This window comes from Poeciliopsis prolifica, unplaced genomic scaffold (assembly GCF_027474105.1).
Source record: "Poeciliopsis prolifica strain line A6 unplaced genomic scaffold, Auburn_PproV2 SCAFFOLD044, whole genome shotgun sequence".
NCBI classification, from domain to species: Eukaryota; Metazoa; Chordata; class Actinopteri; order Cyprinodontiformes; family Poeciliidae; genus Poeciliopsis; species Poeciliopsis prolifica.
In genome coordinates, this window is record NW_026562419.1 from 941,050 (window position 1) to 956,657 (window position 15,608).

The window sequence follows — 15,608 nt, forward strand, 5'->3', positions numbered from 1 at the left end:
AGACAGAAAAATTACTTTCAAAGGAAATGTCTGTTGAATTCTTGATAATAAAGTGTATTTACCATATTTATGATCTTTTTCTTTATTTCGTTTAGTAGAAGATTGTTGTCAAAATCGGTGTACATAATCACACTCCATCGTCTATTAATTTATTTTATTTAAAGAGAATACTGTTATGTTTCAATATGTGAATTATTCTCTTATTGTCACTTATGGTGACTGTACATGTAGTTGCAACATTTTGCCACCAGAGAGTCTAACACATCTTATAAAAACTAAAGTAAAAATCAATAGAAGATGTTTCAGGATCTCATAATTAATGTGATTTCTAAATAGATCCTAAAATAGTTTGTATTTATAAATGCAAGAGTTCTAACCTGTAAGCAGAACACCATCATAATGAACGTAAACAAGGCTTGTAAACATTAGTCTGTATAACTATTCTATATATAGTATTGAAATGAAATAGTTTCTACAATATTCTAGTTTATTTAGTCTGACGCTACATTAAAAGAGGAGACAACGCCGAAAATCCAAAGCGGAACTAAAAGTCGTTCACAGTTTCTTCAGTGCAGAAACAGAAACACTCGGAGGAGCACAGAGAGATTAGCATTAGCTTCTCCTTTGTTAGAAGGTTGTGCGAACTCGGATTTGGTGTTTTCGGTAAATATTGTGAGTGTTTAATGTAAAAATGTCTTCAGTTCAGCCTCAGAGAGTTTATCAAGCAGCAGGAAACTCCTGCTGAAGAAACATTCACAGAGTGGAAAGAAATCAACGTTAAGATGGAGGAAGAGATGGACGATCAGCGCAGACTGATGGATTTTACCCGGATACCCAAGATCATCTTGCACCGGATAGGTACGAAACAGCTTCACGGTTTACTGATTAATCAGGTATTTAAACGGCTTTTGTATGAAACTATAAGTCTATTGTAATCAGCTGTGATTTGGACAATCTGCTCTTCATCACATCAATAGATTCTAGTTTCTAATCCAGGACACATTAATCTCTAAAGCAGCAGAATCTTCTCTGTGTATTTTCTAAACGTATAACAAAAATCCATCTAAATCATCAAAGTAGTATTTGTTTAGCAAATTATTTATATGGTTTTTACTCTTCACAACAATTACTGCACATCTGAACTCCTCTAACTGAAGTACAATTGTTTTTAATATTTGTCTCGACCTTTAGTTTTTAAAACAAATTTATTTTATTTTGAACTATATGCATCTTGGAAAGAGTTTATTATAGGCTTTGCACTTAGTCACTGTTTTTCTAAACTCTATTAAATAAGTACAACAAAGAAATATGGTTCTTCGTTTATGGTGGGATTTTAACGCTAAACTGCTTCTTGGCCTCTGTCTGAATATCATGCAAGTTTCTGCAGAAAATAGCACCAAGGACTTTAGCATATTCTCCAGAAGCAACGGGAATATTACAACTTGGACATAAAACTGTAAGTTTTGATGACAATAAAGATTTATCTTTGTTTCTACTCTCCCTAAAATGTAGGATGTTCTCTCTATGAGAGTCATTTTCAATATGTGCCCATTTAAATATCTAATGTGCTTATAGCAGTAAAAGTATCTTTTCATGGGTTATCTGCACTAAGGCTGCTTAGACTTAGAATCACTTCATGATCACTGTTCTGTGATACATGTAGCTAAATAAAATAACAATAATAAATAGTAAAATGCCACTTTTCTACTGTGGTATTTTATTTAATTTTCTAATTTCAGAAATTAGAAAATTAGGTTTGGGAGTCTTATACACAGTACATGCTCTGTATGTTTGAATGCATTTTGTGTCACAACAAAAAATTCTGAGAAAAAGCTAAAATCTTTTTTCTGCCAAAAAAAAAATGGTTAAGTCATTTTCCGTACAATGAATTGTAATTTCTGCCTGAAATGACTTTGTTGCAGGGATTTAATCCTCATGGATGTCCACAGCATTTCAGTATCAACATCAGATTCTGAGCACCTGATTGTAGTTTATAAGTTATTGACAGGTAGTTATTTAAATGTCTTGTAAAACCAGTCGTGGTTGGACTGGTGGAACGGCTTTCAGAACCCGGTAGAAATTTGGTAACACTTTATTTGATGGTGTGTGCATAAGACTGATATGACACCCTCATAAACATGAACAAGTCTTTATGAATGTCTGTGACCATTGTCATGCAGCGTCATTCGATACATAATGACTTTTTTAATCCAATGTTGGCAGTCTTAATGGACTTTCATGTCAGTCTTATACACCCCCGTGAAATAAATAAAGTGTTACCAAAAATTTTCCTTTATTTTTAAAACTAAAACTTGACAGATATGCTTGTTTATTCACCTGAAAATCTCACATGTTCCCTTCTGGTCAGACAAACTGCCTTTGTTAGAATAACTCCAAAAAATTCCCTTTGGATACACAAAGACATTAAAGTGAAGGAATCTTTCTCTTACTCAAATTTAAAAGATGTTTTTTTCTTCTTTTTGTCCAGATACACACACACAGTGCCGGGTGTGTAAAGAGGAGGAGGTTCTCAATGAGCCTAGCAACCAGGAGGAAAACTCCAGTTTAGATGAAGAGGATCCAGAACCTCTGCAGATAAATCAAGAACCAGAACCTCTGCACATAAAACAAGAGTATGAGGAACCAGAACATCAACAGTTCAAAGAGGAAGAGAATCAACTCTACATCAGTCAGGAAGAAGAGCATCTTGTACTGAAACAGGAGACTGATGACACTCTGACAATTCCTTCTAATGTGCAAATAATCCACAATGAAACAGAACCACAGAGGAACCAACTCATCTCTCTGAAGTTGAGACTCCAGACCAGGAAGGAAACTATTCTGAAAACTCAACAAAGAGAGAAGAACAGGAACAAAATGAGGATGTCATAAAACCAAACAACAGGAAAGCAAAATTGACCGTTCAACCCAAAAGAAACACAGGAAATTACACCCAGATCAAAGACTATATTCTTGTAAAATTTGTGATAAAACCTTTTCTCGAACCAGATACTTGACTAAACACATGAGAAATCACAGAAACAAGAAATCTTTTACATGTTCAACTTGTGGAAAAAGATACAGTCAAGAGGCTTGTTTAATTAATCACATGAGAATTCACACAGGTGAAAAACCATTCACATGTGTGGCTTGTGGAAAAAGTTTCAATTACAAAAGCACGTTAAGGATTCACATGAGACTTCACACAGGTGAGAAGCCTTACTCATGTGGGACCTGTGGAAAAGGTTTCCAGAGTAAATATAACTCACTTCGTCATATGAGGATTCACATTGCTGAGAAGCCGTTTTCATGTGCGACCTGTGAAAAATCTTTTGTGTGTGAATCTGATTTAGTTAATCACATGAGAATTCACACAGGTGAGAAACCTTTCTCATGTAGGACCTGTGGAAAAAGTTTCTCAAAAATATAGTTTAACTTATCACATGAAGACTCATAGAAGTGAAAAGGTTTTCTCATGTGCGACTTGTGGAAAAAGTTTCTCTCAAAAATACAGTTTAACTTATCACATGAAGACTCATAGAACTGAGAAGGTTTTCTCATGTGGGTCCTGTGGAAAAAGTTTACAGATAAAAAAAGTTTAAATTTTCACACGAGAATTCACACAAGTGAGAAGCTGTTCTCATGTGAGATCTGTGGAAAACGTTTAAGTCATAAAAAAAGTTTAACTGCTCACATGAGAATCCATACAAGTGAGAAGTCTTTCTCATGTGGGACCTGCGGAAAATGTTTCATTCGAAAAGGCAATTTAAAGGATCATATCAAAATTCACACAAGTGAGAAGCCTTTCCCCTGTGGTACCTGTGGAAAAAGTTACAGTGAAAGAAAGAGTTTAACTCTTCACATGAGAATTCACACAGGTGAGAAGCTTTTCTCATGTGAGACTTGTGGAAAGAGTTTTTGACACACAAAAAAAGTTTAATTGCTCACATGAGAATTCACACAGGTGAGAAACCTTTCTCTTGTCAAACCTGTGGAAAATGTTTTATGTTTAATTCTAGTTTGCTTTATCACATGAAGTCCCACTTAATTGAGAAACCTTTCTCCTGTGGAACCTGTGGAAAAGTTTCAGTCAGAAATGTAATCTAACTTATCACATGAGAATCCATACAGGTGAGAAACCTTTCTCCTGTGGGACCTGTGGAAAAAGTTTCAATCAAAAATGTAATCTAACTTATCACATGAGCATTCACACAGATGAGAAACCTTTTTCTTGTGAGACGTGTGGAAAAAATTTCTCTCGAAAAACAAATTTAACTGTCCACCTGAGAACACACACACAAGTTTTATGGAATAATGTGAACTTCATGTACCAGGATTCTCAGTAACTTGCTGTTCAGAAGAAGAGTAACTGCAGCTGGATCACATTATTAAATGTAACTGCGTTGTTTCAAATAGGAGATTTAACTGAAATACTAAACATTCACTTTGTTCTCACAGTTTTATCTTTCCATTTGAAAGGGATATTTTGAGTGAGATATGGCTTAAGTCACACTTCTCAGGACCTTCAAAGCTGCTGGGTGGGAAATTAAATTGTGCTAAATAATGATCAGATATGTTTTCCCTTTTAGATTGTTTAAATGTCTGCAATGACCTTATTCGTGTTAGTTTCTTAAACTGTAACGTTTTTTGCCCATGTCTTTTTTTGTCTGTGACATGGTTTTTATGTTTTGGATAGAAACTGTATTGATGATGTGTTTTGAATTACAGATAGAAAAATTACTTGCAGAAAAAACTTTCTTCATAATTCTCAGATAAAGATTATTTGCCGTAATTATGGTCTTTTTCTTGTTTCTGCTTAATAGAATATTGTGATTAGCAACATGTAGTGTCAGCAGTTCACCACCAGAGGACATACTGAACACGAGTAATTCAGCACTGTAACAACGTTGACCAATTGAAACACTTACTTGCTCTCATGTCTAAGAGGTGAATATAAATTAGTGACACATTAGTAACAATGTGTGTATGCGAGAAGTCTCTCTATCCCTGAGTGTGTAGTGGCTAAATGTTGTTAGTTTCCATCAGATGGGAGCTTATGGTGACCTAATATACAATCTAACCATGAGCTGTAGGAAAATCTCAAATTCTCCTTTTACAAGAACTTTACACAGATAAGTTTGAATGACTTAACAAAGGTGTTGCAGGTTGGATACGTTTTATTTAGTTCACAATAGTACAGTAATGTCTGGTAGTGTAATAACAATGAGATCATAAATATTTTATTATAAAAGAGAAACCCCAGAGGACTGCTGGTTCTGGGAACCGCTTAGGTGATGTGTAGTTAAAATCTGTTCAAGTAAGTCAGACTGCCTGAGGTAGAAAAAAAGAGATAAATAAATCTACCCTGTATGTCTAGGTTTTTTATTCAGTTTTTGATATTTTTTTGCTAATTTTATAAATGTTTTTATTATTTTATCAAACGTAGTCTGATTTTTTTGTTTCATTAATCTACCTAGGATTAGATTTTTGTGAAGCCCTTTGATCAGGTGAGGTTGTTGAAATTGTGTCCATAAATGAACTTTGACTTGACAGCAGGATCATCGGCTGTTAATGAGAATCCCTCTAAATAAGATAAACATTCATAATGAGTTGGAATGAGTTTCCCCGAACTGTACATTTTCATTAAAAATGTAATTTATATTTAGCATTTAAATGACAAATAAAATATGATAATTTCTACTGATGGTCACAATTAATGGTCATTTTGACTGCAGGGATTTTGTGCTGCTCATGTAAAAGCAGAGATGTGCAGTGGGTGTTGACTCAGCATGATGTCCACTGATAATCCCTCTATTTAAATTATAGTTTAAACATGAGACTCAAACCTGTTTAAACATAAGTTTCCATAAAGAGGACAGTTGAAGTGATGATGTGATTCTCCTCTGCCTGATAGCTGCTCTGTGTTATGCTGTCGGTTCTATCTTTTCCTCTGTCGCTTTCATCCTTTCTTATCTGCTTACATGCACACGTTGCCATTACATAACCATGTTTATGTGTGTCTGCTATCAGTCCTACATAAACAGACTGAAACTGGTTAGACTCCTTCAGGGGGGAAACAGACCGCAGAGAAGAATAAAAACTAAACTCGCTACAATATTGGTGTCACCCCTTAGATGAGCCAAGTGTGGCACAGTTCTGGACGGTGAATGAAACTCTGTATCTGCTCCATTTGTAGGACATGTATGGCTTGTAACATTTGATCATTTTTCAGCATTCAAGCCTGTTTTTATATTTCTTTTATATTTCACCAGATCTTATTATTTCTCAAGGTCATTTACACTCAGGGGTTCTGGTCGGGTCCTGAAACTGGTTAACGAACCTGCTGGAGCTCAGAGACAAGATGAATGAACTCCAACAGTCGCATTCACTACAAATGTAGCTGCTGAAACATGCAGCAAGGCCTACAGTTGTTATGGTAGCTTTGTTAAAATCGATACTGTAGATCAGGGGTGTCGACATCCAGTCCTCGAGGGTCACTGTCCTGCAACTTTTAGATGAGCCTCTGCTGCACCACCTGAACAGAATAATTGGGTCATTAGCAAGACTCTGGAGAACTGATCTACACAAGGAGGAGGTAATTAAGCCATTTCATTTCTGTGTTTTGTACCTGTGGCACATCAAAAAACTGCAGGTCAGTGGCCCTTGAGAACTGGAGTTTAACACCCCTGCTGTAGATTAACAAATGCGAAGCAGCTCTTTGACCAATAGAGCTACAGGGAATGCTGCTGTCAGTCCTACTAAGATATAGATTGGAATCCGTCCCCAAACCTTTGATTGTGGATTCACAGTCGTTCCCTGAGTTTGACGTTATGTTTGGTTGACAAAACTGACAAGAGATGTCCCTGTTTCTTTTCCATCCGAGATTGAAGGTGAACTTTAACTTGACATTTTGCAGACCCAACTCCATAATCTGTCATCACGTCACACAGATACAGACCAGAGTCTTCAGTCCTCAGTCTGGACACATGGAGTCTGATTCGTCCTTCTCTGAGGACGTCTTTGTTGCTCTGGACTCGTCCTGAAAACTGATCATCCTGAGACTCTGACAGCTCAACACCTTTATATACATGATAGAGGGCAAGAACTCCATGATTAGTGATCAGATCACAGCTTATGAAGAAGGAATCAGTCGATGTGTGAGTCTTGGTGGTGAAGGTCCACTCCAGAGTGATGCTCTGCTTCTCCTCTGCCTGATAGCTGCTCTGTGTCACATTCACTACAAATGTTGCTGCTGAGGAGACAGAGAGGGAAAGAGAGGAGCAGACACACTGAGAACTGGAACATGGGAGTCTTTCAGCTCCATCTAGAGAGCTTTCTGTCACAAAGACAAGATGGAGACTGACCACAGAGACATGAGCTGAGGATGAGGAGCAGCAGGATGCTGGACATCATCTTTGTCTGATCATATTAATATATAATCTCTACTACTCCTGTAAAATATTGAAATGTACTGAATGTTTTTGAAACTATTTCAATTAAATGTTTTGTAGCTTAGATTTCTCCAAAGTAGAAAAACTTTTGGACCTGGTGTTTCAAAGTTATCAGTAGTAACTTCAAGACATACCAAACAACAAAGGGTTTTTCCAAACTTTCCTGGTCCAACTCGTTTGGTTAGATTTTCTCAAACTCACAGAGAAGGAAGTAGATCATATGCTGGCTTAAAAGAAATCTACTTTGCCAAAACATGTTTTCACATCCCTCTGTCAGTGCACTAAGATACCAATCGGCTCTGTGGAAACATTGCTATACAAGTCTTATATAGGATTTATATTTTATGTGTACTTATTATATTTTATTTTTCCCTGTTTTTGTTTTGTATGTCGTGTTGTTGCGCATCTTGTGGACCATGAGTCTCTGTTGAATAAAGTAATCTAATCTGCAACAGCCCAGAGCTTCTAACACAGAGTAAGCATTTGGGTTCATAACAGTTTCAAATGGAGAAAGTGATTCAAACTCCAAAGAGTTTGAATTATTGTTAGAGCAGAGTATGAAGATCTGCACGTCAGACCAGATCTGCAGTAAAATACATTTGATTTCTTTAGGTGATCCAACAATAAAGAAAAGCCAGTTTGAGAAGCAACATCAAGTCTGAAAAAAACATTCTGAAATCATTATTAAAGACAACAGGCCAGTGAAGCCAGCTAAAAAAAGCCCTATCTCTGTACTGAAAAGAACATTACAAAAAAAAATCATTTATAATTTATATTTAAAGGGAGTTCCACAAACAAAAGGCTGTAAATGGCCCTGAAAACAAACAATCAGAGCTCCAGCTGTGATACACAAACAGAAACTATCAGCACACATTAACACTGAGAGCATTTACCATGAAAACACTAAACCCATAGATTCAATTATGAAGTTGGTTCAAACAGAGCAGCAGGAGCTTCTTCAGTTGTCATTTTGACAGAAAAAAAATCAATTCAGAATCAAAATAAAAATAAAACTCACATTTTCTTTTCAATGAAGGAGTATTGAGTTGAAGGATTCCATCAGAAGAGATAGCAGCACTGCTGTTCGATCTTCAGTCTGACGTCAAAATAACAAGTTTAACATGTTTAGAATGAGGTCGACCTTGAAGCAGAGCTAACAGGTTTTATATGCAAATCTTGTTGTGAAATCTGCAGCTTCCTTTAGTGTAATGACAAAGTGTTGCTGAAGAGTCATCCTCATCAGAAACCTTCAAACACTTTAACTTCAGTTCATACACACATATAGCATGTCTTTCTGTCTTCACAAGGAACGTGCATTGATTTCCAATCAATTTTTTATTCCTTGTATAATAATTTATCTGAAAAAATCTTATGAGACTCATTGTCTCATTTATAAGAGAAGACTGTTACGTAAATCATTAGAAAGAGCATAAAAACAGTAATCTGTAGCCTAAACTCAAACCTGAGTCTCACATCTGACCCCTCACTCAGAAACAGACCTGAGTCCTCACAATGCCATATATTTTTGAAAAATGAGGCTTAAAAGGTAAGAAATCCTGAAACAAACACATATGCACACTTGGACACATATTGGGGTGTAAAAGTATTTATTCTCCTTGAACTTTTCCAGATTTTGTTGCCTTACAACCACAAACAAAAATATATTTTATTGAAATTTGAGTGATTTACAATTGTGAAGTGTAAAGAAAGTAAAGCATGATTCAAACATTTTTACAGGTAAAAACATGTTTAAACATGTTCAGCTGTATTTGTTGGTATAAATTTGCCAAAAACAAATAAACAAAGAATTAAAGGCTTTTATATAAGAAGCATAAAACCTGACAAATATTTTAAAAACTTGCCTCATCAACATATTTTCTGCTCCTTGTCATATTCAACAGTGTAAAATCTGTCAGATCAGTAATTTCTAAAATAAATCTGTATTTCTCATAGTTTCACTTCATCTTTGTAACCAGATCTATTCTCACAGATCTCTGAGGAACACTCAGAGAGTTGTAGTTCAGCACAACGTCCTGCTGAACTACAACATTTTGAGTTTATTGAAAACGTCACGACATTCTGCTCCAGACGACGTAAACTGAAGATGATTTGGCTGGAATCAAGAGACTGGAATAAAACCTTCTGCACGAAGCACATAGTAAATTACGAAAACCTTCACAAATATAAACAGCAGCAGAACACAGTAGAGTCCATCTCTTCCTCCCTGGTTCATGATCCAGTTTGAAGTCTCAGGTTGATTCTTTGCTGCTGGGAAGAGATTAAATAGGAAATTATAGATATTGATTATAAACACAGAGCAGAGATTCAGAAAGACTTTTGTTTCCATAAAGAGAACAGTTGAAGATCTTCAGTTTTCACGTCACAAGGATACAGACCAGAGTCTTCAGTCCTCAGTCTGGAATCGTGGCGTCTGATTCGTCCTTCTCCGAGGACGTCTTTGTCGCTCTGGACCGGAGACTGACCACAGCGACATGAGCTGAGGATGAGGAGCAGCAGGATCCTGGAGATCATCTTCATCCTCTGAGAGGAGACAGAGGATCATTTTATAACGTCACTGATGGAGACAGTGAAGTTCACCTGTTTTTACATCATGTTTGAACGTGGAAGAATCAATTATCTGGAGCAGAAATCAGCCTTTATGGTCCCCAGTTTTACTGAAGACATTTTTGTTTTAGCTGCTAAATCTTCAAAACACAATCAGCTCAAGAGGTTTTCTAGATATCTGATGGTGGATATTTGATGCAGATTTGAGTAAATAATTCCCAATTTATTTTCCCAGAACAAAGAGGGAAAAAAATTATATTGAAGGAAAATTAAAACACTTTCATCAAAGTTTCCTCTATGAAAACCAGGCCTCTGGTCTCATGGTGAATTTTTAGCATCATTTAGTCACGGAGAAAAAGCAAATGCATTTTTTTCCTTCAGATTAACAAAGAAAAAAGCTTACCTAATTATACTGACTTGGGTTTGTTTTTTAAAAATAGCCAGACAGAATACATTGTTGTTTTTGGACAGAAAAATATTTGTTTCTATCTAGATACTAAAGTAAAACAAACAAAAAGATTTCAGGATGTTTTCATTACTGCAAAGATTTTCACCAGTTTGACTCAAAGCTGCTTATTTTCATTGGATGAAATTGTTTGTTCATGGAGGAAACATCATTTATAAACACTGAATGTATTTTCAGCTAAGAAATGCCTCCACCTGCTGGACAACTAGAAGAACTACAGCTCCTTCCCAAAGATAACTGGCATTTCTGCAGCTTAATTTCATTATTCAAAACTTTACTCTGTAAAATAAACATTTAAAATATTCACGCATGTGTGTGTGTGGACTCTTAGTTTCTCAAATTTTAAAACAAAAGAAATTCTGTGAAATTTGAATTCCCTGGGAAAAAGTAAGAGGTTCAAATCCTTTAGTCTATTAGAGCAAAAACCTCATCCAGTTTAATGTTCATATTAAACTGGATGGACCAACTGTGGAAGATCAATTTAAACTGTAAACTTCAGACTAGAGAAAACAGGTCAGTCGCTCATCAACAATTAAATAAAACAGATTCGTCTGATCATTTGAGTTTTTAAGTCCAAACATCTTTATAGCCAAAAAGTTTTATAACACAACAACAATTTAAAATAACTTTTATACCTTGTTGTACTGACCTGAAAATGGTTAGGGTTAGGCAAATGTACAAAAATGATAAATATTCATTAAACTGAAATGTAAGCAACTATAAAACCAAATTAGTACAGACTCACGAATCTGGCTGGGCAACTTCTTTTTCTCTATATTTGTTCTTCCTGTTTTCTGGGAGTCAGCAGAGATAATAAATATAAACTAATTAAGATAAAATCTAGTCAAACTTCTAACTTTTGCATTAAAGGTTTTGAGAGTCTCTGAACTACATGTACATCAGAGAGCATGCGATTCTCTGGTTGTCTACAACCAGCAGGTTATTCATATTCCCAGTCAATTAAGAAAACAGAATGAGAAAGAGCAGTAAGGATTCCTCACTTCTTCTTTTCAGCGTTTTCTTGCTAAATTTCCAACAGAAAAGAATGCCAATGAAAACGAGTAGCCCACCAATAAGAAGAATAGAAAATCAGAAAATAATGATCATCAGTTTACCTCATTTACAAGAAACTGTTTGAATTCACGACATCGAGATCCTAACGGATCTTTGTAATTATAAATTCAAGCAGAACATCACAATTAACAGAAATTAAAAGGCTTGAAAACATCAGTCTGTGTGTAATTATTATAGATAACCTGTTTCCTAAAGTTGAATTGAGTTACTGAAGTAAATAAACTTTTCCACCAAAGTTGTGGTGCTTGAGGAGTTTTGGAAATTCTTAGGTATCTGAATCCCTGGTTGGATATTTAATTTAATTTGAATCAATCTGTTACATTTACAGGTCAGTGTATTACTATCGCTTCAGATTTGGATCGGTTGATTTGGGAACCCGAAGGTTCACCATGTTCCCCCATGAGTGAGGGAACAGACATCACCGGCTGTACAAGTCAAAATATCATCAGTGAAAAGTGAAATCTTGTGTTCTGTAGTATTTTTGCCTCTAATAACTAATAACTGAAATGATGGCCTCCGAGCAGGAACTTGATATTTCACCCTCTTAAGTGCTTAATTAAAGACTTTGGTTAATATTAGTGATGTTTTTGAAACATTTATAAAATTCGCCAGGTATTCCTGGGGATTTATTGCTTTCCAGTTTCTTAATTGCCTCCTGTATTTCTGTCTCTCTTACATCTGAAATCATATCAGCCGCTTCCTCTTCAGACAAGATGAGGGAATACTTTTATTGTTTTAATGGCTTTAATTAAAGTGATTTCTCATTTCTCACAATTGTTTTCACTTCTTCCTGTGACAACATGAACCTTTCCCACAAGACAGTAAATTATTCCCAACTATTCAGGTCAAAACAACAAATCTTTGTGTTCCCCTAAAACATATGAAGTCGCTCGCTGTTGAACTTTAACACTGAATCACAACCTAAAAAACCTGAAAGACTCTGTTTTACAAACTAAATAGTTTGTAAAAAAGAGTCTACACATACATAGTCTATACAGTTTATTCATACATAGATGATGAATATTTAAAACATTGGAATATATGTTATGGTCCTTTCATAAGATTAGGAAAATCTTATAAAAGAAGATTTTGAAAATCATGATTTAAAATCATTCAGAGTGATTTTAAATGAATCATTCTGATGTAATATTATAATCCTAAATGTCGTGTTTCCTCACAATTAACAGAAATAAAACTTTGTAAACATCCATCTGTATGTAATGACTCTATATATTCTATCAGGAGAATTGAGTTACTGAAATAAATTAACGTTTCAATAATACTCTAATTTATTTATATAGTTGTGATGTAAAAATGTGTCTTGGAGCGGAAAATGAAAAGCAGAACTGAAACCTGTTTTCAGTTTCTTCAGTTCAGCCAAAGTGAGACACAGGGAGACACGGCATGTTGGAAAGCTGCATGCAGATTCACTGTTTGAGGTAAATATGTGAATATTTTCAGTGAAAATGTCTTCAGTTCAGCCTCAGAGAGTTTATCAAGCAACAGGAAACTCCTGCTGAAGAAACATTCACAGAGTGGAAAGAAATCAACGTTAAGATGGAGGAAGAGATGGACGATCAGCGCAGACTGATGGATTTTACCCGGATACCCAAGATCATCTTGCACCGGATAGGTACGAAACAGCTTCACGGTTCACTGAAAGTTGGTTAAGAAACGCTGAACTCAAAGAGTTTTTACTCCAAACTAAAAGACTCTAATAAATCTGCTGCAACTGTAAACATTAAATACTTAAAAATGATCAGCAGAGATCTGGACTATTATTCATCACATAAAATGACATTTACAGTTTCTGTGACACCCTCATGTTTACCAACCAGATTAAGAAAGTACTGCTTAAAGTTTGAGTTTACCTATGTGTATTTAATTATATATTTAATTGTCTTTTTATAAACTATTTTATTGATAATCTATAGTTTTCTCAGTCAAAAGGCCGAAAGCCAAAGACATAACACGGCTGGTGAGCAAAAATGTAAAATATTCAAAATAAGAGCACAAACAGCGAACTTTAAATATATACAATTTTGAAATGAAAAACTATAAAGCCAACATTTGCAGAATATATCAACAATATCAAATAAAAATCTATTTGGTATTCTTTTTAGGCATTCTAAATAAATACACATTTTAAAAAATGTATCTGAGTCGTAAAATCAGTGACATTTTTTATCTGAACATTAAAATTTGAACTGTGGCTGCAGGAAACAGATTCACCCTGAGGATGTGTTTCTTTCCTGCTTCTCTGACGGAGGCCGAGTTCCTCCTTTAGTTCTTCATCTCACACTAATGTGTGTGTGTGTGTGGGGGGGGGGGGGGGGGGTGCGTGTGTGTGTGTGTGTGTGTGTGCGCGTGTGTGTGTGTGTGATATTCTCTGACTAATTGAGTAACAGTCTTCGAACGCTGCTTCTAAGGAAAAATATCAATTTGTCTTATTGGACCAATAAGAATGGAGTCACAATTTCTTGTTTTCAAACCCATAATATTTAACTTGCAGCCCTAAAAATTACAGGAATTATACAGAAATCTGTGAATGTTTCCATGTGACGATCAACTGTGGGCTTATCAAGGCCATGATCAATTTACTCTGAGGTTCATGGAAATGATACATAAACTCATACATGAGATTTACAGGATGTACATTTATTATTTAAATAGAGTCTATTTGAAGTTATAGTTTAGTTTTTCTTTTCTATTTGTGTATCTAGTTTTTCTGTTAAATTGTTGATCATTTAATGTTGTTTATGAGCTCAGAAGATTTTAACCTCAACTATCTTAAAAATGTAGACTGACTTAGTGACTGAATACGATCAATGAGAAGTAAAATGGACAGAACATTGGAAAATCACAAAAACGGGAACTTCAGGTTCCTCAGACTAGTGAGTCTCCATAGGAACGGGACATTGAGGAAGTTGAGGTTTCCAGACAGTTAAAGGCAAAGGACATCATATTTGGAGAAGTGTGTGTGTGTGTGTGTGTGTGTGTGTGTGTGTGTGTGTGTGTGTGTGTGTGTGTGTGTGTGTGTGTGTGTGTGTGTGTGTGTGTGTGTGTGTGTGTGCGTGAAAATAACTTGCTGAAAACTGGAAGTTCCAGTTATTAAGGATAGATGGGAAAATATATTTACTCACAGGACTTTTAAAGAATTACTTACAATGAAAATAAACCAAACTATCCAGTCGGACATTTGAAACTTAGGTCAGAAAGATTTAAGCTGTCGCTGTCTTGCTTTCTCAGCTGGAGATCTAAAGTATGTCTTGACTAATTTCAAGATACGTCACCATCGGAAGAACTTCACTGGTTAAGTTCATTTGTCTATTTATAAGTTTGTAATTGGAGAATAATCCGAGAAAAGGCTTAAAGTGATTAAAATGAAGGCTTTAATACTCTGTTCACCTTTAAAATCTTTTGTTTTTTTTATTTGCAGATGAAGTAGGACATCAACAGTTCAAAGAAGAGAATAAACTCCACATCGGTCAGGATGAAGAGCAGTTGGCGCTAAAACAGGAGACTGATGACATTTTTGTGAATCCTTATAATGTGCAAGAAATTCACAATGAAACAGAACCACAGAGGAACCAACTCATCTCTGATGACTCTGCTGAGGATGAGAACCAGGATCAGGAAAGAAGCAATTCTGAAGATCTAGGAAAAAAGAGAAAGGAAGAAAAACAAAAAAACCACAAGAAAACTCAACCAGACCAAAAATTATATTCTTGTAAAGTTTGTGACCAAACATTTCCTCGAAACAGTTACTTAACTAGTCACATGAGAACTCATACGGGCGAGAAGCCTTTCACATGTTCTACCTGTGGAAAAAGTTTAAGATCCAAGGTTAGTTTAATTTATCACATGAGAACTCACACAGGTGAAAAACCGTTCACATGTGTTACTTGCGGAAAAGATTTCCGTCAAAAAAGCAGTTTGAAAATTCACATGAGACTTCATTCAGGTGAGAAGCCTTACTCATGTACAACCTGTGGAAAAAAATTTTATCTAAAAAATTCTTTTAATGTTCACATTAGAACTCACACAAGTAA

General features: G+C 35.5%; 1 pseudogene; it reads left to right on the forward strand.

Annotated features, from left to right (window-relative positions):
* Positions 1-3,559: 3,559 nt before the first annotated feature.
* Positions 3,560-5,501, forward strand: LOC129376461 (gastrula zinc finger protein XlCGF71.1-like; annotated as a pseudogene).
* Positions 5,502-15,608: the final 10,107 nt, after the last annotated feature.